Consider the following 25,691-nt stretch of genomic DNA (forward strand, 5'->3'; position numbering starts at 1 on the left):
GAGTTACCACAAGATAGCCAAGGAAGAGAGACAGGCAGAGGTAGGGACACATGTTCCTTAGGAAGAGAAGGGAGAGACAAAGAGGGGAGAGGGCTTTGATAAAAATACAGAAAGGGGCTGTGAGGACGTCTGTCTTGGTACCATCTTTGCAACCCACTGTGTCTGTTCTTAATTTTTTAGTGACCAAAGTCTCGAGATCCCAAGATCAGAATCACCCAAGGAGGCAATTGCTGAGTTGATCCTTGGAGATGTGTATATAACTCTCTCTGTCTCTCTGTCTCTCTCTGTCTCTGTCTCCCTGTCTCTCTGTCTCTGTCTCTCTGTCTCTCTGTCTCTCTGTCTCTCTGTCTCTCTGTCTCTCTCTCTGTCTCTCTGTCTCTCTCTCTCTCTCTCTCTCTCTCTCTCTCTCTGTGTGTGTGTGTTTTGAAGAGGTACAAAAACCATGAGAGTAACACAAAATTTATCCAACATTAGTTAATAAACTATCTCTCTTCCGAAAAAAAGAAAAAGAAAAAAAAAGAATAAACTCTCTCTCACAGATGTTTACAAAACCTAGAGGGTGGTACATCAGGTCCAGTTTGAATGTTTTAGGAAGAAGTTTTATAAGCCATATGTGTCTATGCAGATATAACCGTACTTATTAACATATAAATTTAAAAATTTGAGTCTAAAACATCTGGAATACAGAGAATAAAAACAAGCATTTTTGTTTTCAAGGTCTATTAGTTTTTTTTTCTTTTGTAAATCTTTTATGGGATCAGTGGTGTTAGAAGAAGTTAAAAAATATTAGTAACATTGTAGCAACATTAAACCTTTACCATGCAAAGTGAATTCTCCTACATTTTGTAGCCAACATATTAAGGTGGGGGCTATTATAAAGAAAACAAGCCATTGGTTCATATTGGCTTCTGCAGGTCTGTGTTGGACTACAGCAGATGAGATGAGGTGATGCCTTTTCCGGATGTGGAGTGTTGAGCCTGCTTGCTCCCAGCTTCCTACGTTCAAAGCCCACCTGGGTCTTACAGTATGTACTCTGGATAAGTGTAGGTTCAGTGTCATGGCTTCTGATTTTTACTAGGTTCTGAAAGTAATCTGCTTTAACTAACTAAAAGGTTAAGGTGAAAGTTTAACTGAATTCTTAAAGGTTCCCTGTGTCCACTGACTTGAAGATAATGTGCTCCGATTGCGGCCTTCACTTGTAGAGTAATGGGAGCCATGTCTAACAGAGGAAAGCAAGAGGCAGCTCTAGAGGCTGTGGACACAGGCCACACTTGCACCTCATGTATGCAGTGCCCGTGTTGTCAGAATAGTATGTCAGATCCCCTGGGACTAGAGTTGTAGGCAGGTCCCATTATTTGCTTATGTTAATTACCTGGATTTTATTATACCATGTACATGTAAATCAAAATATATCAACAATAATATGTATAATTAGTCACTGTGGTTCTCAAAAATAAAAAAGACAATGCACACCATGTACATGCATCACACACACAGCACACTCCTCATACACACATCATAGGCACCCATACCATACTCCACACACACCACATGGATACACAAGACCCTCCTCAAACATACACTGCACAAACAGAACACACTACATAGACACACTAAACCGGAAACAACATCAAAACAAGGAAAAGGTTTTTTTTTCAAAATTATGTAATTGCCAAATATGTTAACCTCTGTTTTTGTGAAATGATTTCATCCCGCAAAGAACAATATTATAAATTCCTTCACCACAGCTTAAAATAGATTTTAAAACACTCTCTAATCTTGATACGGGTGTAGGTGCACAGTAGGTGTTATCAGAACTGTATTGGTGTGGTTTCCACAGACAGCCACTTGAAAAAAATGTCTAAATAAATAAAACTTCCATTGCTGATAGGAAGAGCCACTCCCCTCTCCGTGGCCTTAGATTCCACATGCCGAATCCAGTGTGCTCTGGTGTCAGTGGACAGTCCTACTGCTTTCTGGTCATTTGTAGGTCTCGGAGTCTGTGGGATGAATAGGAAGGCAGGAAACATGGCTTCCCTCCAGTGAAGTTGCTGCGCCAGAGGTCAGACCTGAGTACCCCATCCCGAGTCAAAGGCAGGGTCAGTGGATTGTCAGAGAGGAGAGATTTGACTAGGGATTGGGTAGGAAGACAAGTCTTTTGGGAAAAAAAGCACAGCAGCTTCTTAACTCCCCAGCCATGTGTTTGTCTTGGGAATTCTTTGATCTCTCAGGGGTTATAATTATTAAAGCCTCCCCCTTTACTAGCATTTTTGAAATAAAAGCATGAGCAAGCCTTTTCCAAAAGGCATCCTTTCTGGCGTCGGCGTAGAAGCTACTGTTTGTTTCGGCTTTAGTTTCGCTTTGTTTTATTTCCCTAACACTTTCCAATTGGCAGGATCCCTTTAGACAATGGCTCCTTTCCTGAACGAGGAGAAAGAGCTATGACTGCAATCACGTTTGGGATATTATTAAAAACTGACAGTGTATCTCTTTTTAAAGGCCATTGAGAATGCCCTCGGGCAAACTGAAAAGAAACGTTTACCTTTTCAAATGCAAAGTGTGCTGGCAAACTCACTCTAGTTAATCACCGCCCCCCCCCCCTTCCATTTTCTGTAGAGTTGTGAAGACACGGAGTCAATGCGCCTTTTAATAATGCAAAAGATATTTCATAAAATGTAAAAATGGTGAAATATTCTTCAGGCATCTCGGCAGTACAGTGCGAGACGAGGCAGAGAACATGCAGAATTAAGGAAAAATCTTCTCCCTAGATCTGGCCCCGGGCCTCCATGGGCAAGTGGGGCTCAGCTGACATCAAGAAACTTGATGGTTTATTGCTTGGCATCCTTTTGTGGGGAAGTAGTGTCAGGGGTGTGTGTGTAGGGGGGGGGGGGGACACCTGTGAAACAGAGTAGGAGTTGGGGGCACATAATTTGCCTCTCACAGAAAGAGTTTTGGATTGTGCCTCGGTCAGCTAGGCCCGGCCAGGACACAAAGTAAAGAGGCTGGAACCCCAACTGACAGGCAGGACAAACGGCTGGAGCTTGAACCTTTTCAGAAGAAACACCTCACCTTGGGGAGATGGTATTTGTTACAAGGGTGACTAGTTTCATGACTGAATCTTAAAGGCAAGCAGACATCAGTCTTGTGTCTAAGCCTGAGTCATATGAGAATGGAGAGGTCTGTACGCTAGAAGAGGTAGGGTTCGATTTTGTATGCTCTCGCGTCTGTTTCCAGATCCACATGTCCATGCATGTTTTACATATACAACACATGTAGACTCTGTACGGACTTCATAAGGTTCGGTTTGCTTCCCCTTTCCTACTTTCCAGATGGGAGACACCTTCCCTTAGCCCTGTCTCCAGAACAACTTAGAATCAACAGCTTAAGTACCCTGGAGTTTAAGAAAAATTAGGAGCAGGTCTGGGAGGTACTGAGTGCAGAGAGGTGCTTGCTTGCACTGAGCGCATACAAAGTTGCGCTTTCTCTCTGGCAAGCAGGATGCTGAGGATCGCCGAGCAATGGATGGGGAGGGAATGTTGAGTACAGAGAGCCCCCTGTGGGTGCAGCTCTTTCCCCATGGTTCTTTTCTGTCAGATGTTTTGTTCCAAGTTGCTTTTTTCTGAGTGGCATTGTTCTCCGGTCTTGTGTGTAGGCTTTGAAATACACATTTCATAGGAAATTGCACTCTGAGCGTCATCGGGAACACCGTGTTCTGGTTGCTTACATTCGGGCAGCTTGCATGCAGAGAAAATAAAGGTATGGACCCACCATCATTAAGGTTTCAGTGGCCCTATTAAAAGCCCCCTCTAGTCCATAACCCTAGGAAGGGTTTGGCCGCATGTTATAGGGGATTCAGTATAGCTTTCCTCAATAATAACCGGGAGAAGAGTAAGACTTCAGTAAATCTGTTCTTTTTAAATACATTCTAGTAATGACTGCAGTAGAATCGAACCCGCGCCAGGCTTCACTTTGCAAGGTATTCATTTCCTTTCGTGTAATTTTTTTTTCTTCTGAAAATCGCTCTCTAATTTCCCATACCCCGGGGGAAATAATGATATAGTTCTCATGTAATTAAGACTTTCCTGCATTCACTGGAACACAAAGTGGCAACGAAATCAGCCAGATTAGAAATATTTTAGAGCCGGGGGCAGAAATCACCTTAGCCTTCAGGTTTGGATCCAGTTTCTTTGGTAACAGTTTGAAATGGAATGGTTGCAGAGCAGGGATGGGACGGAGAAGTGTGCAGATGGGCAAGCCCTGCTACATGCGGCTCAATGTTCGGAATCTCTGTCCAGTGCCAGAAGAAGGGTTGACTTAGTTCTCTCTCTCTGGTTATGTGCACTCTTGTGGCTGGAAAGAATATACTTGAAAACTAATTTTTGCCCATTTCAACCCTGCCACGATCCCCCTGTCCCACCCCATTTTTTGTGCTGGACTAATGAATAAAATTTCAATTGATAGAAAGGGTGTAAAACAAAATGTGGAACTCCATGGCCTCAGAAAGGCCATTCTAACTGGACAGACTTTTACTAAGATGCCTGCCTTAGTTTGAGACTGGACAAGCATTTGAATGTCTTCTTTAATCTATCTGTGTGACACTGGAATTTGCAAATTTGTCATAATAAAGTGATTCTATTTAATAAAATTTCTTCTAGAGAGAACTTTAGATGCCATGTCTTTGCATGGAATTCCTTTTCGGTGTGTGCAGTTGGGACAGAGTGACCGAAGCAGCCATTCAGAGTAACTTGTAAAGGTTTTGAAGAAACAGTTCCCTCATCAGACTTAGTGAATTCTACTGAGAAGCTGTCATCAATATTTTCCAATACATATGCTTTACATATGCTTTACATATGCTTTACATATGCTTAAGGAGGTTTTTACTTTAAAGCCTTTCAGAGTCTACATAGTGAATACTTTTTTAAATAGTTGTTATTGAGAAAGACAAGTACCTTAAGTATTCAGTGAAGAACTGCAGATTTTTTTTCCCTGCTTCGAATACAGAAGCTTCATGTATCATTCATGCACAAAATTGACTAAGCCTTATATTTACATTGCCAAAACAACCTGTCAGCTCAGAGAAAATAATCAGTCAAAACAGTTATTTGGTGTCAGGTAGAAATGAATTTTCCGTTTTCAGCAGGGTTTGTTGGTGTCACGGAGCTGCTGACTCAAGGCACATGTGTTCCAAAATTATTATCCTTTTTGGGAAACAGCACCATTCCCCAGCATTGAAGACAGATGAAGGGATGTTCAAGGCCTCGATGGAGAGGTGGTTGAATGGACACTGAGCTAGACAAGCCCCCACTCACTTATGCTCTTACCCATGCCACTGCTAAACTGCGGTATTCCTGGACAGTTTTACAATCAGACCCGCTCGCACGATCTGTCTAACACCAGCAAATGGGAGGGTAATCAGTGTCTGTACTATCCCTCTGGGCCTTCTGGACATGCTCTAATATATATCTAACACAAACCTACTATATTTTATATTAATGAGCTATATTCCAGCTCATTATTTGTCCTAGGCGGGTCCTGTCTCTGTACTGTTTCTGCTCAACTTAAGGAAACTATCCTTTCTGAATTACAGGGGTATTTTTTCCTTCAGCCTCTTTTATTAAAACATTTCACAGCCGCCCCCCCCCAACCCCGCCCTGTTTAATTTAAAGTTGTGTTGCCGCTGGGTAAAGATGAGTTTAATATTGTTTCTACATAAAGCTACGTAGAGATAGGTTAGGATCAACTTATCAGGAACCAGTGAAATTTAATCTTGAGAGGCAGGAAGAAATGATCCTCTGTGTGGGATTCTCTCTCTGCCTTTGGCAGTTAATAATTCCTCAGAGCAAATGACTCAGGAGTCAGACAGGTGACAGGAATCATGCTCGTGTGGGAGCCTGGTGCATGCTGAGGAGTCACAGGCTGTTCAGCATAGATCTACGTGTAACAACAGAGATTTGTAAATGTTGATGTTCTAGCACATTTGAATGTGTTGCCTCTAACGCTGGCTTAAACAGCTTACGCAGCATTTCCCTTGAATGCTTGAAACTGGGGCATCTTTTCCTGACGCTCTGTCCTCTACTGACCTCCTCCTCTCTTATCAAGAAGGCAGCAAAGGACAGTGGGCAGCTGAGTGCTCATCGGAAGACTGGCACGGGAGAGAAGAACTATGTGGGTACCACTATCTAACCTCAGAGGCTAGGATAGGAACAGACCCAGGTAGATATTTCTTCTTTTTCTGCTCTATAGTTTGAAATTCCTCCATGAATCTCCCTACAGTGAACTAGTCAGAAGCCATTGAAAGCAGAGGAATTCCCTTTCAACTAATTGGTGACAAAAACGTCCAGGACATAAGGAATGTGAACCAGGCGAGTCACATGTCTTAAGTTCTGTGTAGTAGAGGGGAGGTATTTGTGTGTATGTGCATGAAGAGAGGATGCATTTGCATGCATGTTTATATGTGCATGTGTTTATGTCTGAGTGTGTGTGTGTGTGTGTGTGTGTGGGTGAGAGAGAGAGAGAGAGAGTGTGTGTGTGTAACTGTGTAACACACTGTGACATGCTTACTGCAGAGGGAGAGGGTTTGGCTGGCTGGTGGATGGATTGAGAACAGCAGAAATCGCAATGTCAGTGTGGCTTTTTGATCTGTCCTTTATAAAAGCATTTTTGACTCCTAAGGCATGAGTCACTGTCCAGAATTTGTCGTAGAGCACTGTGTCTTGTGCTGTGGTTAAAGAGATGTATACAATCAATGTCAAAAGAAATAATAGCTCACACAAACAGAGCATCAAACTGGATGACATCCTGTGGTGTTCTCCAGAATGACAGACAGGAGTTCCCTCTTTCATAAGACCTTTACCGAGGAGCCCATGCACTCTGGGAAGTAAGAGTTACCATGAGCAGTTTCAATTTTCAGAGCCAAAGGAACACCCTCCAGGTACCTCTCCCCGCTCATTAACCAGGCAGGACATGATCATTATGCAAGTACTAGCATTTGAAAAAAAAATTCTGTGACTTGCTAGAAGTCACTGAAGTCACAATCATGTTACCTCTGCAGGGTCCCTGGAAGACGTTCTAGACCATGAACATTTCTTACCCCTGGTATCTGTGTTTGTGAAGGCGAGGCTGAGGTGGTGGCTTTCTCAATCACTGAGCTATTTGTTATTGGATGATTGGTGTTTGTGGCACGTCAAGTACACTTGCTCAGAATTATAGTGCTGTGACAGGAGAGCCATTTCCCATATAACTGAACAGTATGTGCACTTTGATTAGCCATGACCACATGTTGATGAACTGTGCATATGTGTCTTTGCACATTTTCATCCAGTTTCATCTAAGACTCTTCCCCGACTTAATTCTTCAGGAAAGTCCTAACTAGGAACCTTTGAGCCAGCCAAGTTTCTTTCTCCTATACTCTGACAAATATGTGCGCCACAAAGGCTCTCCTCGTTCACATTCCTCCCGTATATCAACATTGCATTTGCTTGAACAGTGAGTGGGCATGGACTGTTTCCTGCTTTAACTTTCTCTGGATTATTAGAGGACCAAATAGAGAGAGTTCTAGTCCTCAGTTCACAGCAAGCGTAGCACAGTCTATGTTTCCCAGTTTGCTCTACGCAACTCAGTTGAACCTTGCAGAAAACAAAGACCAGTTACGTTGAAAAGCATTTATTTGTGTTTCCCATAGGCATGGTAATTTTGTAACATGTTTCAGAGCTTTCAAAGTTCTCCAGAAAGTAACTCAAGATGTATCCCGGGTGTGTGTGTGTGTGTGTGTGTGTGTGTGTGTGTGTGTGTGTGAGAGAGAGAGAGAGAGAGAGAAAGAGAGAGAGAGAGAGAGAGAGAGAGAGAGAGAGAGAGAGAGAAAGAAGAGAGAGAAAGAAGAGAGAGAGAGAGATTTTGGTAAAGTAAACATCACCTTAAACAACCTGATCTTACATGAAAACTCTTCTATGAAAAAAGGGCTTTGGAAAGATAAAATTGCTGTGTTTTTTTCCCCCTTGAACTAAATGACAGTTACATAACCAAGAAGCCAAGAAGGTGTTAAATGCCAACAGTTTGATGAACCCTCAGCTTAATACTAATAGCAGTACACTAGTAGACTAGGGAAAGGTCACATGGGCCTGACTCTGTACGTGCATGTGTCACTGGAGCCATCCATGCATCCTGCTGAGGCAGCTGTGCAGCTAGGGGATGGTGTCACTGGGCTATGCTCGCAATAGAGCCCAGTTGATCCTCGAAAGCAAGTGACTGATCACAGTTTTTACCTAACTAGAAGTTTAAGCCATAATGAACTGATGTGGATATTGTTGACCACATCATGTTTTTTTTGGATATGTCCATAATTTTATATTTACCATGAATCTCTTTTTTAGATCTATATGGTGTGTGTAATATGTATGGATTTGTATGTAATATTGTTTTATATTGTTTTGTATATATATATATATATATATATATATTACTTTGAGTAAAACCTTAGGGTAATATCAACTATTTTCACTTTTCCTCCTTTAAAGGGCTTCATGATAGCTACAGAGCATTATTTCCTATTCATATACTGTTTAGTGAAAGAAAAATATGATTTAATTGATCTAACCTGGATATGAATTGAAATGGATTTTATTGATGGATGGAGGCTTATTCGCTAGATAAATATTAAAATTTCCAAAGAGACATTTATTTGAACCCTTCTGGAGCAAAATCAACTTTAAGGCATCATATCTCTATCTCTGTCTCTCTGTCTCTCTTTGTCTCTCTGTCTCTCTCTGTCTCTCTGTCTCTCTGTCTCTGTCTCTATCTCTCTCTCCTCTCTGTCTCTCTCTCTGTCTGTCTGTCTCTCTGTCTCTGTCTCTGTCTCTGTCTCTGTCTCTGTCTCTCTCTCTCTCTCTCTCTCTCTCCCCTTACCTGTGAGATGAGCAGGAGGATTGAACAGAGAGAGGGGATCAACAAAACAGTGTTGGTTGAACACTCCCTACATTGCTGTACTCTGCATGCCGTCCCACATCCGATTGGTGTTGCCTTGATTCCAGTACCCCATTCACATGTGGCAGAACAGACGCTCACAGCAATCGGGGAAACACGTGCGCTGGCGGCTCAGCTGCACTTGGCAAAGTTGTGATCAGAACCGAAGGAACTGGATTCCAACATGCTCTCCACTGATAGTCATTGCCTCTTCTAGGTGTTCATTATCCTTCAGAATTGTTGCCTACTGCATTTTTCTCGCAGATTTTTCCGGCAGATGTGACAAGTGAAATTATTACATAGTAACTTTGAGCAAGGTTAGGAAAAATGTACTTGTCTGAGGGGAACAGGGGTAGCAGCCAGACATCGGAGGGGGAAAATGGCAACAGTTTCAAGCTAAAGCTTCTAGAAAGCTCACATCACAGGGATAGGTCCAGCAGGCACCAGAAGAGCATCACTGGTTTGCTGGAAATTTCTGTGATGACTCAATGCTTTTCCCTTTGTAATTTCATGTCTGTCAAGCACAGCTTATGAGTTCTCTAAACAGACTTCCTTAACGTCTTCTTCCTCTCAAGTCATGGCTTCTTGATAGAGATTAGAAGGTTGATACCATTCCCATTGATAAAATATAGACACTTCTCGTACTACTAACAGTGCTTGAAAATATTTATTAAATCTAAGGTATAACATAAAGGATCTCATTGAACTTGAGATGTGCAAAGTATTTAGCAGTGACTGCAGTGTTAACACTGTAATTTAGAGCTTGAAGTGTGCGACGAACCAGCAGGGAGAGCTTAAGATGCCAAATCGTAGCCGCTAACCTGAAGATCGCCCCCTATGGTAGTCTGAGCAGGCCACCAATCTTCCAAGCTCATGAAGAGGCTGGTCTGAGCTACCTGCTCTTCTTGGTAGGGCGCCTGATGAGATATGGATGGAGCGGGTATTAGCCAACAGATACTAATGGATGTGTACTCAACATGAGCATGCATTCGCTTACCATGCACACACACAGACACACAGCTGCAGGAGAACTTACAGTAGGGAAAACTGAAATCTGTCTTCCAATAACCCACGGCATTTAGAAAATCTCAGAATTATTCAGGTATGGGGATGTAGAAGAATGAGGGATTAGCCGGGAGGTAGAGAGCTAGGCAGTCCTCCCTTATTCTGTCCATCCTTGATGCTTCTTCCAGTGCTCTCTGTCACGTGGTCCTCTGAGGTTAGGGTGCCAAAAGAATTTGATTGTGTTGGAATAGATTTAATATTTAGTACTGCCTTACCTATATGGCTCATTTGTTTGGTTTTACTACATACGGTATATAAATACTGATTTATTGGATTGATACCCTATTTAGCCAAAGTTTGAGTGGTTAAAAGTAAACATATGAGGGTCTCTCCAACATATCAAAGTCATTCTAAGGATCCCATCCACCAGGGATCTTGGGATAGGAAAGACATCCCATGGGTAATAGGAGTTGGAAACATTAAATATATGTGTGCATTTTTAGTCCCATGCACACACAGAGATTATTCTGTCAGGATGAAACAAGGGCATACAGTTTTCATGTAGACTGTCTCTATCAGAGCATGATAGGTTCCTTTGTAGCTCAGGCCTTCATTGCCAGGAGTGTTTCCCACTTGACCAAATCAGCACCATTGTTTTGAATCTCTCCCCTGGCCTACCGTCAAATTTGGTCCTGATGTGTACTTTGGGCTTCATTGATAAGCTCCCCTGCAAGAGTTGGCACCTTTTCTTCAAGGCCTAGTGGAAAATTTTCCTTGGATCAGGTTTCAAACATTACAATTATAGATCAGTCTGCTTTGAAGGTCTGCAGAAGCCAGCTGGAGAGTGCCAGAAAGGGTAGTGTTCAACGAATGTGTGCCAGATGACTTAAAGACAGACACACGGACAGAAAGATACTTGCTTCTTTCTACCTCACCGCTCTGTTTATGAAAAGGCCAAATTGGACAGACCACCAAAAAGTTTCTATGCATTCACGCTTCTGAAAATTTTGCATTGGTTTCTAGGGGAGGGGTTCTCTTTTCTGACATTAGGCTACTTCTTATCATTCATTACATGGCCTCAGTAAATCCTACCTGACCCAATAAGTCTGAGGATGCCTATTTAGCTGCTCTGCTCTGTTGTTACCTCAGCATGTACAAGATTCAAGTCACTGCACCTTCTCCAGTCAGCTGCCATGCCTGTGAGGTAGAAGGATCAGATCTCTCAGTACATCTAGTCCAATCAGCCTGATATTCTCAAAAAAGTGGAGTCAGGTGGTACATGGTATCACTGTGAAGCATACTACATACCACACGTGACACGTGAGACAAGTTACCTATTATATACTACACATGACAGGCTAATTATATACTACACATGACAGGCTAGTTATCAAGCTACAGGTGTCTCATTGCTTTGGTCTTTTGGACTGAGGACAGAATGATGAATCTTCCCTTCTTCTCTTACAGGAGCTGACCATCATTTTTGCCTATCTCTAGACTATCAGGCAAGGGGAATACTCTAGACAATCGTTTGAATGAACAGAACTTATTAAGTCCTTTTGGGTAGCAACATATGCCTGCTGGTCACCATGTTAGAAATGTAGACCTTTATATCATCAGAAAATCCATTGTGGCAGAAATGCTTCAGATCTGGACAATGAGCATGTGATAGGGAGGAAACACTTTGAGGAACGAGGAGGGTTCACTGTGGCCGCTATGAAGAAGTGCATTTCATCTGTTGCCCCTGGTTGACTCATCTCCAATGGCTGGGTCTTGTTTCCTTCCCCATCTCAGACTAATGCCTAATACAAGAATGAATCCCTAATAGAAATCCCTTATCCTTAACAGTCCCACAATCTCCTACATTCTCTGTGTCCCTAAGTGAACCTCTGTGACAGACAGATTCTCACATTTACTTCACAACCCATATCTTTGAACTCTGACATCCTTAGAGACCTACAGAGCACACTCAAATCTGACACCCTTCACCATTGCTTCCCATGCCTCCAAACTCCCTCACTTAGACATCTGAGGAAAGCCCACCAGATGCCTCTCACTGGATTCTAATTTCCTGTGTGATCACTACAGGATCCTTTCATCATGCAAGTAAGAATGTCTTCAATTTGAACTCCAGGGGTTTTCCTTTGCAATGATGATGAAGCACAAACCAAAGGCCATCCATTGTCCCATCTTCCATGTGTATCTCCGTGGCCAGCATGCAACCACAGAGGCTGTGTACCCTTCTCTTCATTTTGTACCAATCTCCTTCCTGACTTGGAAAGTGTTTGCATTTTCCCCTATAGGAGCATTCACAACACTGCAATGGTTCCACTGGTTTCTCTGACCTATAGCTAAGCTCACCTATTGCTGAAGATGTTTTCCTGACCTCCATATATCTTTATAACTGTCTCGTCTATCTGTGATACGTCCCATTGCACTGATAGCCCTTAGGATCCTTCCAGTGTCCTCGTGTTAAGTTCTTATTACACGGTGGTGAGAACCAGCCTCATGTTTACTAAAATCATTCTGAGAATCCTAATAGATACTGAATGAATGAATGAATGAATGAATGAATGAGAGAACAAGATGTGCCTTCCTTCTAGTTATTCTAAGAATGAACTGCACCTAAATGTTTTTGAGGGAAGGTGATCGCAACTGACCAGAACCCTTGGCTATTTTTAGAATACAATCTGTCAGAAGTTGAGCATAGAAGCAGAAGAGACCGAGGGACATAGGAATTCTGAGTAGGAAGATGAAGGAGGGAAATAAAGGAATGTATCAGAGCCGGCAAACAAGGAACTCCCCTTGGGCTTGACTTTTCATGGCCTCCATCTTTACTAGTCTCGTTTTCCTTCTCCTACCAGGCTGTCCTGCCTCATCATAATCCCTATTCAGTGACTGGCTTCCTTTTTTGCGTTCTCTTTATCACACTGTCTTAGAGTTTTACTGATGTGAACAGACACTGTGACCAAGGCAACTCTTATAAGGACGACATTTAACTGGGGATGGCTTACAGGTTCAGAGGTTCAGAACATTATCATCAAGGCAGGAGCATGGCAGCATCCAGACAGGCATGGTGCAGGAGGAACTGAGAGTTCTACATCTTCATCTGAAGGCTGCTAGCAGAATACTGACTTCCAGGCACCTAGGACTAGAGTATTAAAGCCCACAACCTCAGTGGCACTCCTACTTCAACAAGGCCATACCTACTAATAGTGCCACTCTCTGGGCTGAGCACATGTCAACCATCACACACACTGATGTCCCCAGCCTCTGCTTCCATGAATCACTCTTCCTTTGGAGTCATTTACCATATACTGTGGGATCATGGTCAGACATGGTCAAGTACAGAGAGTTGTGATTTATTACACAGGGGTGTACTTAAATTAATGTGCATCAAACTATATGCTGTTCCCTACTCAGTGTGTGATGTAAAGAAAATCTGTATTCTTCATGGATGTAGAAAGGCATGGCACATTATATAACAAGTTCCTGGGTAATCAATAATAAATGATTTACCATAGAGGCTGCTAATTACAACCAATAGATGTTCAAAGAAGCAACATTCCATTGGAGCAGTAACCTGTCAGAATGGAAGTGAGGTTCCTCCTTTTTTTATTTAAACTTGGAAAAATGATGATGAGTATGTGTTTAAATTTAGGAATGCAGGAGTTAAGGTGTAAAATGTCCAATTGCTATAATTCAGAGAAAAACGTGTCAAATCAAATGCATCTGTATTGCCTTGGCTTGAAAAATATGCATTTATTTATATTTTCTGGAGAAGTCTCTTTTTGTATGTGCCCTGCTGTGTTTGGCTTAAAAGCAAAGTCTTCAAAATGGCTAAGGGCCAGACTGTGAAAAACCACCCTGGGAGCGTTTTTATTTTTCAATACTTAGTTTTTATTTCTGCGATTCTATCTATGGTGACATAAGACTAGAAAGAGTTCGAGGTTTTGCTCTGGGGTCAGGGAGACAAGACAAAACAAGGGGAGAGAGTGGTCCTGACCCTGCTTAGAATCCTCTGCTGGGGAGTATTCCCAGGCAGCTTCAGACTGATTGTCCTTTTACATCTATCAGGCTCCTGATGACCCAACCCGCTATGTGCCTTCTTATATGTCAGCTTGTCTGGCATTTGCTCTGTGAAGGGTGGGTGAAAGGCAGCTACTGACATTTGCTTTGGACTAAGAGGGAAGAGAAAGGACCTTGCTGTCGAGTTCAGCCCGGAAACAGTGTCTTCAGGAGCATCTCTGAGTTCTCCTTCAAACCTACATCTGTGGTTAGCTCTTCACCTCATGTTTTCCCATCAGAAGGGAAGGAAATTAATGGCTTACATGTGTTTTTATTTAGCTAGTTTTAATTCTGGTTACAAGATAACACCTAAAGAGCTAAACCTGACAAATGTTTTAGACTAACCTGGGTGTGGCAGGGAAACTTTCATAGAGAGCAGAAGTCAGTCAGTAGAGATGGGGTGCCTCGGTTATACATTGCTTAAAGTCACTTTGGTCACTTTTAGATGCAGGAAATTTTTGTTTCAAGATATTTTGATCTTGCTGTGATATGGAAATGTTAGAACTCATTCTGACAGGAAGAGCCTTGCCCTGAGCCCATCTATAAATCCTCCTTTATAGCACCTGCTGGTAATGAGAATATGTACCAACATGGGAGTTGCAGGGTGCTATTTGCTAACTAAGGAATAGTACAAAAACACAGGCTTTACCTTTCTGAGAGCCTTAGATTCATCCTTAGAATGGACTTAAAATAAAAGTTCACACAGATAGAATGAGCAGAATCTCCACCCCACAGACACTAGCTCCCTATAGCTTCCTTTATCTTCTGCCCAATGAGACATTTTCATTCCTGATTAAATTCAGTGTTGCCCCCCCAAAGAAAACTACTTCAACTTAACTTGAACATGTTTGTGTAATGACTTCTTTATGCCAAGCATGATAATAAGGTTACCAATGTTGACCAACTAAGGTTGATTCATGACCTGGATTATGTACTTCCAAAGATTTGGGTGGGGAGCAGAACAGATAAAGTGGGGTCAGAATAAGAAAAGCAAAGCAATAGAAAGAAAATATAGATGTATATCCAAGTGATTCATATGATAGACACAGTTCCTGAAAGTTGTCCTCTTCTGCTGGACCTCACAATGCCCACTATGTGTGCTTCCTGTATGATATGAGAACTCTGTATTTTTAATTTTGTGAGCCTCTTGTTTTACACTGTAGTTGTCCCTGTCCTATCATCAGAGATCTTACAAAGCTCTTGTTTTACAAGCTCTACATGAAAACACCTCTCCTGATCTCTCCCTAACATAGCAGGGATAGGCTGTTGTGTTTTATAAAGAACTATTATATAGCATGGGAGGGGAAGCTGAAATAACAAGGGAAAATGCAATATGAAAATAGGCATACCTCAGAGACCCATACTTGAAGATGTTGGCATTCATGTTGTAAACACTGTACATTTAAATGCTATTCTTTGCTTCTCTCTGTCAACCTACATTTCTTTTTTTTTTTTTCTTTTTCTTTTTTTCGGAGCTGGGGACCAAACCCTTGCGCTTGCTAGGCAAGCGCTCTACCACTGAGCTAAATCCCCAACCCTCAACCTACATTTCTGAGCAACTACCTGTGGAAGAAAAGAGTGTGTTACCTGCCTTATCCTCAGCTGGCACCAACATAGTCCTGCACCTAACTGAGGAAGTCCAGTCTACCCCTTCCCAACGAATAATCTTAGACTGAGAGCTGCATATCACCAAGAATAGCTTCTAGTTGCTAGTTATGTTTACGAACTTAAATATTTATCATCCACTAGCATTCAACACTGGCCTTGAGTAGAATGAGTTCAAGTGAGCAAGTAAAGATGGCTGCCAAGTCTTTAGACTTTAGTTCTGTTCCCATAACCTACAGTGTGGAGGGAGAGTCCAACGGGGCACATATACACAAGCAAACAAAACAAACACACAAGTAAAGCACAAAATAGCAGTTGACCTACAAACAAAGCAGAACTTCCAGCTTAGCCCAGTGCTGCTTTGCTTTGCATCAGTTGCAGGAAGAAGAAGAAGAAGAAGAAGAAGAAGAAGAAGAAGAAGAAGAAGAAGAAGAAGAAGAAGAAGAAGAAGAAGAAGAAGAAGAAGAAGAAGAAGAAGAAGAAGAAGAAGAAGAAGAAGAAGAAGATAAAGAAAAAGAAGAAGAATTAGAAGAAGAAGAAGATAAAGAAAAAGAAGAAGAATTAGAAGAAGAAGAAGAAGAAGAAGAAGAAGAAGAAGAAGAATTAGAAGAAGAAGGAGGAGGAGGAGGAGGAGGAGGAGGAGGAGGAGGAGGAGGAGGAGGAGGAGGAGGAGGAGGAAGGGCCCAGCAATCATCCTTGGTTCTGTGTGCTCTCTGTGCACCAAATGGTAGAGACCAGATGTTGGTGGATGTGTGAGTTGAATTGCCACTAAGATGCCGCCCAAGGATTTCTCCATATTGTCTGGGTTTACTCTCAGTACTATGCCTCAGTTCCTGGGAGACAGACAATAGGATCCAAGACAGAGCTCACATGATCTCAGCTCTTGTCTCTTGCCTCAGCTCTTTCAGCATTCCACCTATTAAAATAAGTACCGAGGTTAGTCCACACTCAGAGGAGAGGGCATTGCCTATTATCTTTGACTGGCAGTGTTGAGCATTCCTAAGGCAATGATGTTTCTTGTAGAACCATATCCATAGCCCAACAATCTCCAGTGCGGACAATGAGACCCAAACACTTACCTTCCTCTTCCCACAAAAGTTAGAATTGGCTAAATGACTTATTTCTGTGCGGCTTTGGATCCAACTCTTTCCCACACAATGTTCATTTGATCCTCAGGAATTTGATGAGGGAGTTTCTAAGATTAATCTCACATTAAAGAATGGAAATAAAACCAGGATATCACTGAGATACACACTTAGTCAGCAACATGGCCAGAGTTCAGCCTTGCTCGGTCAAAACCCAGCATGCAAGATTTCAGTGTAGTCTCCTATTAGCTATGTAACAGAGACATTGTGAGCTAATGCTGAGCAGAGGAAGACAGAGGAAGTAACAGAGACTCCCGGGGACAGGGTTGGAGAATCACAGAGGAAGGGTACATGGGTCCTGCTCCTTAGCCAAATGATAAAATCAAAGAGCTGTAGCTCTTGTTCATTTGGCGTCATTGCTCTTTATGTATTGTCTTGGCCTCAAGATTTTTTGTGTCACTACCAGTTTGAAAAAATATGTATATGCATGTTTATGTGTGTGCACATGTATGTGTATACATATATATGTGTATATATGTATGCATATATAGGCATATATGCATACATGTATGTGTCTATATGTATTATGCATATGTATATATGTACATAAATTATATAGTATGTAATATATATGTACATATAGTCTATATGTATATGTTATATAATTATAAATATGTATGTACATGTGTACATGTGTGCATATATAACATATATATTCCTTTGCCTTTTAATTCATTAAGTCTACATGTTTGTTCTTTGTTTTGGGGTTTTCCATGTACTTAATTTCTAACCTTGTCAATGATATGCTCAGATTAATTTTTTTCTTATATTGTACCAAGGCCTTAACCTGTGTAAACCAGATGAAACTTGGATTCCTTGTGCAGTGATTTTATTATTTGAAAAGTCATTATGGCTTTATCTTAACACTTTATTTCAGTTGAACCTCGAAATCCTTATCGTTGAGCTATGCTACACTTGCTGACTCCCTGCATGTTTTCCAAGGGCATCTCAAGAACTAGAGTCTTAAATGTCAGCCTTCAAAGCAGCAGAGAACATCACCTCTAGTTACAAACAGGTAGGGGCAGATTGAGCTTCAGACACCGTCCTTGTTAATTGAATGAAGTTAGGTAGCTGTGAAAGGAAAACAAATCAAGGCCAATACATCACACTGCTTTCCAGTATGGTATAATTTATCTTAAAGAAACTCTGTTCAGGGATTCCTCAGAGACAGTGTCATGCCAGGCAATGCCAAGCCAGTCATACAAGCAAATGCATTGCTTGTCTTGAAACAAGTATTTCATTAAGAGAGTAATAGATTTTTTAATTGGATTTTTATTTACATTTCAAATGTTTTCCCCTTTCCCACCCAACCTTCCTGTCTCCCTGCCTGACATTCCTCTACGCTGTGGGTAGGTGGGGGACATCTAGACTTGGCAGGACCAAGGGCTTCTCCTCCCCTTGGTGCCCATCCTCTGCTACATATGCAGCTGGAACCATAGGTCTGTCCATGTATACTCTTTGGATGGTGGTTTAGTCCCTGGGAGCTCTGGTTGGTTGGTATTGTTGTTCTTATGGGGTTGCAAACTCCTTCAGCTCCTTCAATCCTTTCTCTAACTCCTCCAATGAGGACCCTGTTCTCAGTTCAATGGTTGGCTGAGAGCATTTGCCTCTGTCAGGCTCTGGCAGAGACTCTCAGGAGACAGCTGTATCAGGCTCCTGTCAGCATGCATTTATTGGCATCAGCAATATTGTCTGGATTTGGTGGCTGTATATGGGATGGATCACCATATGGGGCAGTCTCTGGGTGGCATTTCCTTCAGTCTCTGTTCCACACGTTGTCCCCATATTCCCTCCTATGAATATTTTTGTTTGCCCTTGTAAGAAGGATTGAAGCAACTATGCTTTGGTCATCTTTATTGAGCTTCATGTGGTCTGTGGATTGTATCTTGGGTAATTTGAGCTTTTGGGCTAATATCCATTTATCAGTGAGTGCATACCATGCATTTTTTTGTTTTGTTTTGTTTTTTTCTGATTGGGTTACCTTACTCAGAATGACATTTTCTAGTTCTATCCATTTGCCTACGAATTTCATAAAGTCATTGTTTTTGATAGCTGAGTAATATTCCATTGTGTAGATGTACCACATTTTCTGTATCCATTCCTCTGTTGAAGGACATTGAGTTCTTTCCAGCTTCTGGCTATAATAAATAAGGCTGCTATGAACATAGTGGAGCATGTGTCCTTGTTATATGTTGGAGCTTCTTTTGGGTATAAGCCAGGAGAGGTTTAGCTGGGTACTCAGGTAGTTCTATGTCCAATTTTCTGAGGAACCTCCAGACTGATTTCCAGAGTAGTTGTACCAATTTGCAATCTCACCAACAATGGAGGAGTGTTCCTCTTTTTCCACATCCTTGCCAGCATCTGCTGTCACCTGAGATATTGATCTTAGCCATTCTCACTGGTGTGAGGTGGAATCTTAGGGTTGTATTGGTTTGCATTTCCCTGATGACTAAGGAAGTTGAACATTTCTCTAGGTGCTTCTCAGCCATTCAATGTTCCTCAACTGAGAATTCTTTGTTTGGCTCTGTACCGAGAGTAATCATTTTAATTGGGATTTTGCTCTTAATTATCAATACTTCAAATACTTCATCTCAAAATGTGTGAAGGGATGCAAGACTGATAGGCAGACAGCAGGCTGACAAGAGAGCCCTGTGGTGCCACCTTGGCCGTAGGTGCCCTTGACTCAGTCACACATCAGACAACCCAGAGTGCTCGGTTCCTCACCATACTACACAAGTGATTTTGAGCATTTAAAAACATACTCCGTCTGTTCTGAATACATGAGCCCAGAATTATGTTCCTCTGGGAAATACATTGGAGATTTGATTCTTGAGTATTAAAATTAAAACATTCCAAGATCTGTGTTCCCTGATGGACTGTGATTTCAGTAGTGCAGCCTGGCTGGGTCTGCATGTGTCTTTGGAATGAATTAGCCATACTTAGCAGTGAGGCATTATCTTCCCAGCATGGGAACAGCTCTCTGCTAGAAAATGTTTGAGCAAATGTTTTCTTCATCAAATGTGTTTCCCTGTGTGGAGGGATGTTTCTCAGCAGCGGTGACCGGATCCACTTTGTTTAGGCTGTGACACCTGTGTCTAGCTCTCAGGAAATATGCCATATGGAAAATGAGTCCACCTTTCCAGATGGCAGAATGTTCTATGTCACGTGTAAATGGATTTCCAAGAAGGCTCTTCTTATCAGTCCTCCATTTATAGGATCCCATTTTATAAATAAACCATTTTATTAAAAAAACTCATAGTTATGAACCACAGTAAAACTAAGAGATAAAAGAAATAAGTCATAAGACAGAATCCTAAAGCACAAGGAAGTAAATGTGCCTGAGGCTGAGTTAGTCTTCATTGTTGAATCTACTAGGAATCTGTCCACAAATCCCTAGAGTAATGAACAGGGATGTAGTAATGACGGCGTTGCTCAGTGCAAAGACTAGCTTCTTAAACAGCTGCTCAGGTCTAGGCACACACCACGCTCTTATCACTGTGACGGAAGGAAAATACAGCAATTTATCAGTTGCGTTTGTGAGAAACAAGGCTCTCATCACAAGGGAAGCCAGGCTTAGATCTTCTCTTTCCAACGTCCTTTAGGGCACAACAAGGCAAAATGGAAACTTTTAACCTCAGAGACAGCCTGTGATCAATTCCACAACTTCATCGTTCTGTGACCTTGAGTAGATGATGAATTTCATATTTTTTTTTAAATCTCTAATCAGGACTGATACTTTATCAGCTTCAGGGCACACTTGCTATTCTGTTTGAGAAGACACTTGGAAAGCACTGAGTGTAGGCACTGGCATATAAGCACCAGAAAAATGAGATCTGCTGCCATTACTGTTTGTAGCATTACAATGTTTATAAGACACACACACACACACACACACACACACACACACACACACACACACACAATGTATATATGTATATATATATACATATATATGTATTCGTTCATTGGATAACTTGAAAGTAGTGTAGTAGAAGCCTTTCTAAAATAAACTTCTTGTCATGAGTTTAAATTTCTAAAATCAAAACATGGGATTTGAATGACATAGCCAGCAAGGTTCTGCTGTCCTCTCTCACTCTGTGCTGTACTTCCACAGCCTGATATACAGATCATAGAACGACATCTCGACTTCAATGGCCTCCCTAAAGAGTATCAGTTACACAAACAGCAGTGCAGCCTATGCTTCCGGAAGTCAGCAATCAGCAATGCTTTGTTCAGATGTATTCCCTAAGAAATTAAAAACAAACCTACTACTCAATGTCAGATTGATGCTGCTTTAAGTGTCTTGGGTTTGAGTCTTCTAAAGGGTCTAACCATATGAATGAAAAAAAATGCCTAAAATCCTTATAGAGAAGGAGGGGAAAGCTATTGAACCCAGTTGTATATTTTCTAAGGTAGATGCAATGCGGTCATTCTTTTTAAATAAGGAACTGAACACCTACAAAGTTTCTTTCCATGAATGATATTGAGCTATGATTCCACAGTTTGCCTAGAATATGTGAATAAAAATGTTTTTAATTTAGAAATGGTTTTATAATAACATATCAGAATATTGCAATAATGTCACATTCTACAACTGATTATCAAATTGAATATAAATACAACTTTAAAGTGCTCATTTAGATTGTTCAAGACTGCCTTATGAAACAATTATGAGAAATTTTTTTAAAAGAAAACAAAGCTCAATGAAAATAGTTTTGGTTCTACTAACACGTTCTTTTCTACACATGCCTTTGGTCAGAGAATTTGTACTGAGATGGCTGTTAACCTGCCCTGTCTCTTCTCCCACTAAGCAGTTATTTTTGCCAAGTGTTTCATACTGAATAGAGAGACTTACCATACATTTACTAAGGAATATGTTCAACATATATACACTGAGCTATATACATATATATATAATGTATATACATATACATATACATATAGTCTGCAATAGCTAGAGGTGCTGAGAGTCCGCCTCTTCCTCCTAACTCTGGCCAGCAGCAATCTTCCATAGGCTGTCATCTCCCACTTACAATAGACCCTAAGGTTCTCGCTAGGACTCTTCCTGATAGACTCCAATTCTAATGGAAAGCAGAGAAATCTGTTCAAGTGGACAACTGGACCCATGGATAATTTCACAAATACTTACTGAACATCAGGTGCTCTAAGGTCTGACATAAATGTCAGGAATCACAGAGAGGATAACACATCTCTGGTGCAATCTGGCTTGGATTAATATGCATTCAGAGGAGAAAACTATATAAGGCAAAGGTGATGAGAAGAAAAAAGAAAGGCCTGTTAGTGACTGATGCAGAGGGAGCGGGAAACACACAAGCCCACAACCACACTGCCTCTGATGATCTGAGCAGCCGTGCTCTGTGATAATGTGACATGTGACCCGACCCTTGAAATCAGTAAACATGCACGCGATATGGTTACCTGGAGAAAGACGATCTCTCCTTGTAAGACCAATTCCAAAGCATGGACACCATAGAGTAAAGTTTTTGACTAGGTAAAACAAAAATTAATTTTTCACTAGATTTTTTTTTCTGGTAGCATTGCCCTTGACAGGCCCATGGGCATCCAATTAATGGTGTCTGCCTGGTTTCTGTGAAGCTGCCATTCAAGGTATAGCATCAGGACTGGAGGTGAGTATTTGGGAAGCGTTCCTGTTGAGTTGAATTGCTCCGACAGGCAGAGACATGCTGCAACTGCCTGGCTGCAACTGCCTGACTGGGACTGAGTTTTCAGTGGCTCAGATCTTTAGAAATTAGAAAACATGATGGCTCAGCAAAAACTATAAGAAGTTTTCACTAAAGACAAAGATGGGGATTGGTGAAAGTTCATTTTTATAACACAAATCTTACTGAGAAGCAAATCGCACTTGTGGGTGTGTGAATGTCTGTGTACTCAGGAGAGACAGAGATATTTCCTATCAAAGTGATGGGGCATAAGATTTTACTCGTGCTTTATTCTTATAGTGTTGACTGACTTTTTAAATAATTGTGTATTATTCTTTCTAGTTAGCAGCAAAAGCTCCTTCCACTTTAGACGTCCAGCCATTCCTAGTCTTGGGCTCGGAATACAATCTGTTCTCATTTGTAATTGTATTGAACAGCCAACCACTGACTATTTCCCTGTGGTGAGCTTTTGCATGTTTTCCTAGATCCCAAGTCAATTACACAATTCAATACCTTCGATGTTTCCTCTATTATACAAGAGTAAAAGTTCTGGGAAGAAAATAATTTCAGTGGCAACGAGCCGGCCTCAGCTGGAGCCCATTGTACAAACCAACACCTACACATCCTGTTTGTCCTGTTGACACAACAGAGAGTTTGATGGATTTTTTCCAGGGACACAGGATGGCTTGCTGAACATAATTCCTAAATTGTGCATAGAACACACCATTCTACTCTGATTTGCTACCTTTCTGTGTCTGAGACCACTATGTGTGTCTCTCTGTGTATGAGTTTGTATAGCAATGGTTTGAGCCATGAGACCATGCACACCTACCATGTAACAATGTTCTTGACAGTAACTCCCATTTCAAAGATTGCCCCATAAAACTGCTTGCTTCCCTTATAAATATTTTAGAGGGAATATCTGAAAAGGTTCTCTCACCCTCACTGTATACAAAATATTACTTAAGGTTTGTCTTCATTTAAGTATGTCTTAAAATATCTCAAACAGGCATCAAACCAAAAGAAGGAAGATGTAGGGTAATATAGAGACTAAGTAGGTTGTATTTATTTGTGTGCATGTGCATAAAATATATATGTATATATGTTGTGCTATGTTGTATATAATGTATATACAATATATCAATATATTGTTGTATATGTCCACAACATATACATGTTGTTACATGTATGCATATGTATGTGTAGGTATGTGTATAGATGTATAATATATATTATGTGTAATATATACACATAAATATACACACACATAACACAATGAGGCTGTGAATTTGCAAGGGAACAAAGGGGTACATGAAAGAGGGGTCGAGAGAAGAAAGGGAAGAGGAGAAATGTTATGATTTTATTCGAATTTCAAATAGATATTATGAACAAGAGGAAAGATGGGGCAACTTCCATAGGAAACCCAGTCCCTGTTACTTATGGGACATTGGCAGCCTCTGAGAGCTTGTTCTAAAAGAACCAGTTGCCAGCTTGAGAACAAAGGAAAGGAGACGTGCCTTTCTCTATACCAAGAGGCTGGGTTTGATATACATGACCTGCTCCTGGTTAGATGGAGAGCTTAGTGCAGGAAGGTAACCTCTGGCTTTATGGTTACTTCTGTCCCTCCTTTACTGAGATTCTTTTTACTTCCCCTACCCCATTTGCCCCAAACGATGTTGGATTCTTGCAATATCTGCCACATTTTTTATATTTTCTTTTCTTTCTTTTTTTTTTTTGGTACCAGTATCTAAGAGCTAAATATGTGAACCAGAGCCTCTGGGATACCCACAATCGAAGCAGACAGCACGGATGGTATGCTATATTAATAAGTGGGAAACACTCCGAGAATGGCAGCCGACAGATTCTGTGACCATCTGTAGAGTGGGACCCTCCTTCTGCTGGTGTGAAAATAGGTGGAATTCTTTGAGCCCTAACTTTGTTTTTATTTGCAGTTAGTTGCTATGATTTTACCTCTGTATCACTCAGGGTCAAGGTAGACACTTGGGAGAGTTACGTATTAAGACATGGTTATTTAGACCGAGGAGTTTATATCTTAAGCCATGGCCAATGAAATGGAACAGGTTTAAAATGTGCACTGGCAGCAAAGCCATTCCCACTATTGTGAAAATAAACATCAGCAATGGAGCTGGGCGCTCTTAATCTGAGCTATTTTAGCTGGATATGAAATCAAATTCAGGTAGATGATGGATCATGGACAGCAGTGATGTGCAGAGGAGGTCACATCATCTTCACTTGGCTACCAGTAGCACTGCCAGCTTAGTGACAATCGTAGAAAACATGAGTTTCCACCCTCAGAGTCTTGTGCACCTAAATGATTTTGCTAAGGGCCTCATCATATAACGTAATTATAATTAGGGAGCAGAAGCAAGGCCCCTGATGGAAACTTTAGAAAATGTGGGTCTGAAGCGAGGAGATGACTGGATGGATTCTTATCTACAAGGCTGGGTGCTCAGCTTGAGCAGTGGCTGTGGCTGCAGAGGACTCTGAATTTCCATACCCTAAAACAAGGGTAGGAAATCTAAACAAGGTGCTCCTTGAAATTAGCCTTTGCTCTTAGACACTTGAGCTTACAGTAGTGTCATGGAAGGAACTCACTCAGTTTCTACTGTCCAAGTATGTGTTTTAGCTTTGTCTAATGGCTCTAATTTATTCGCCGACATGCCCGCTGTCTGACACCGTGCCGGATGTCTCTCTACTTGCTCTTTGTCCTTAGTTCTCACTGGAAACCTTGCTAAAATCAGTAGCAATAACTGCACCTCAGCCTGGAAGCTGGCACACACTGAACTTAGTTGTCAGGCATCGGCAAATCACACTCTGCTAACAAAAGCATCCCAGAGACTCCTGATGGACCCACAAATGCTTAAGAAAGAAGCGAGGAGGGCTTGCTCGAGCCTTTGAGAATATCTCTGCCACTTAAAACATGAATCGTTTTTGTCCTAAACCCTTTTAGAGTTGAAAATATGCAAAGTGTTTCACCGTACTCATTATTGTTGCAAGCAGACATTTTCTCAGTGATTGATAGACAGGCTGATAGTTCACTTTTCAAGTAGCAGTCTATAATTTACACAGCTGTATTGTCTTTCAACCAGCAGACAGGTTTGTTCAGTGCATCATACTTAAGGCAACAGAATGCCTCACAACAGCATCCTGGATGCTGCACTCCATTCAAAATGGCTCTAACATTTTAGAAACGGAGGCGTTAATGAAC

General features: G+C 41.4%; 1 protein-coding gene and 1 long non-coding RNA gene across 3 annotated transcripts in view; both read left to right on the forward strand.

Moving 5' to 3' along the window:
• The window catches only part of Nalf1 (NALCN channel auxiliary factor 1), a 522,611-nt gene that overhangs the window by 194,497 nt on the left and 302,423 nt on the right, over positions 1-25,691 (forward strand). The window lies entirely within an intron of this gene.
• Positions 1-25,691, forward strand: part of LOC134482427 (uncharacterized) — a 203,434-nt gene that overhangs the window by 153,542 nt on the left and 24,201 nt on the right. The window contains exon 2 of the long non-coding RNA XR_010058520.1: positions 1-25,691. This exon is cut by the window's left edge and continues 129,465 nt beyond it; it is cut by the window's right edge and continues 24,201 nt beyond it. This is a non-coding gene — a long non-coding RNA (uncharacterized LOC134482427).

Source organism: Rattus norvegicus, chromosome 16 (assembly GCF_036323735.1).
Source record: "Rattus norvegicus strain BN/NHsdMcwi chromosome 16, GRCr8, whole genome shotgun sequence".
Classification (NCBI taxonomy): domain Eukaryota; kingdom Metazoa; phylum Chordata; class Mammalia; order Rodentia; family Muridae; genus Rattus; species Rattus norvegicus.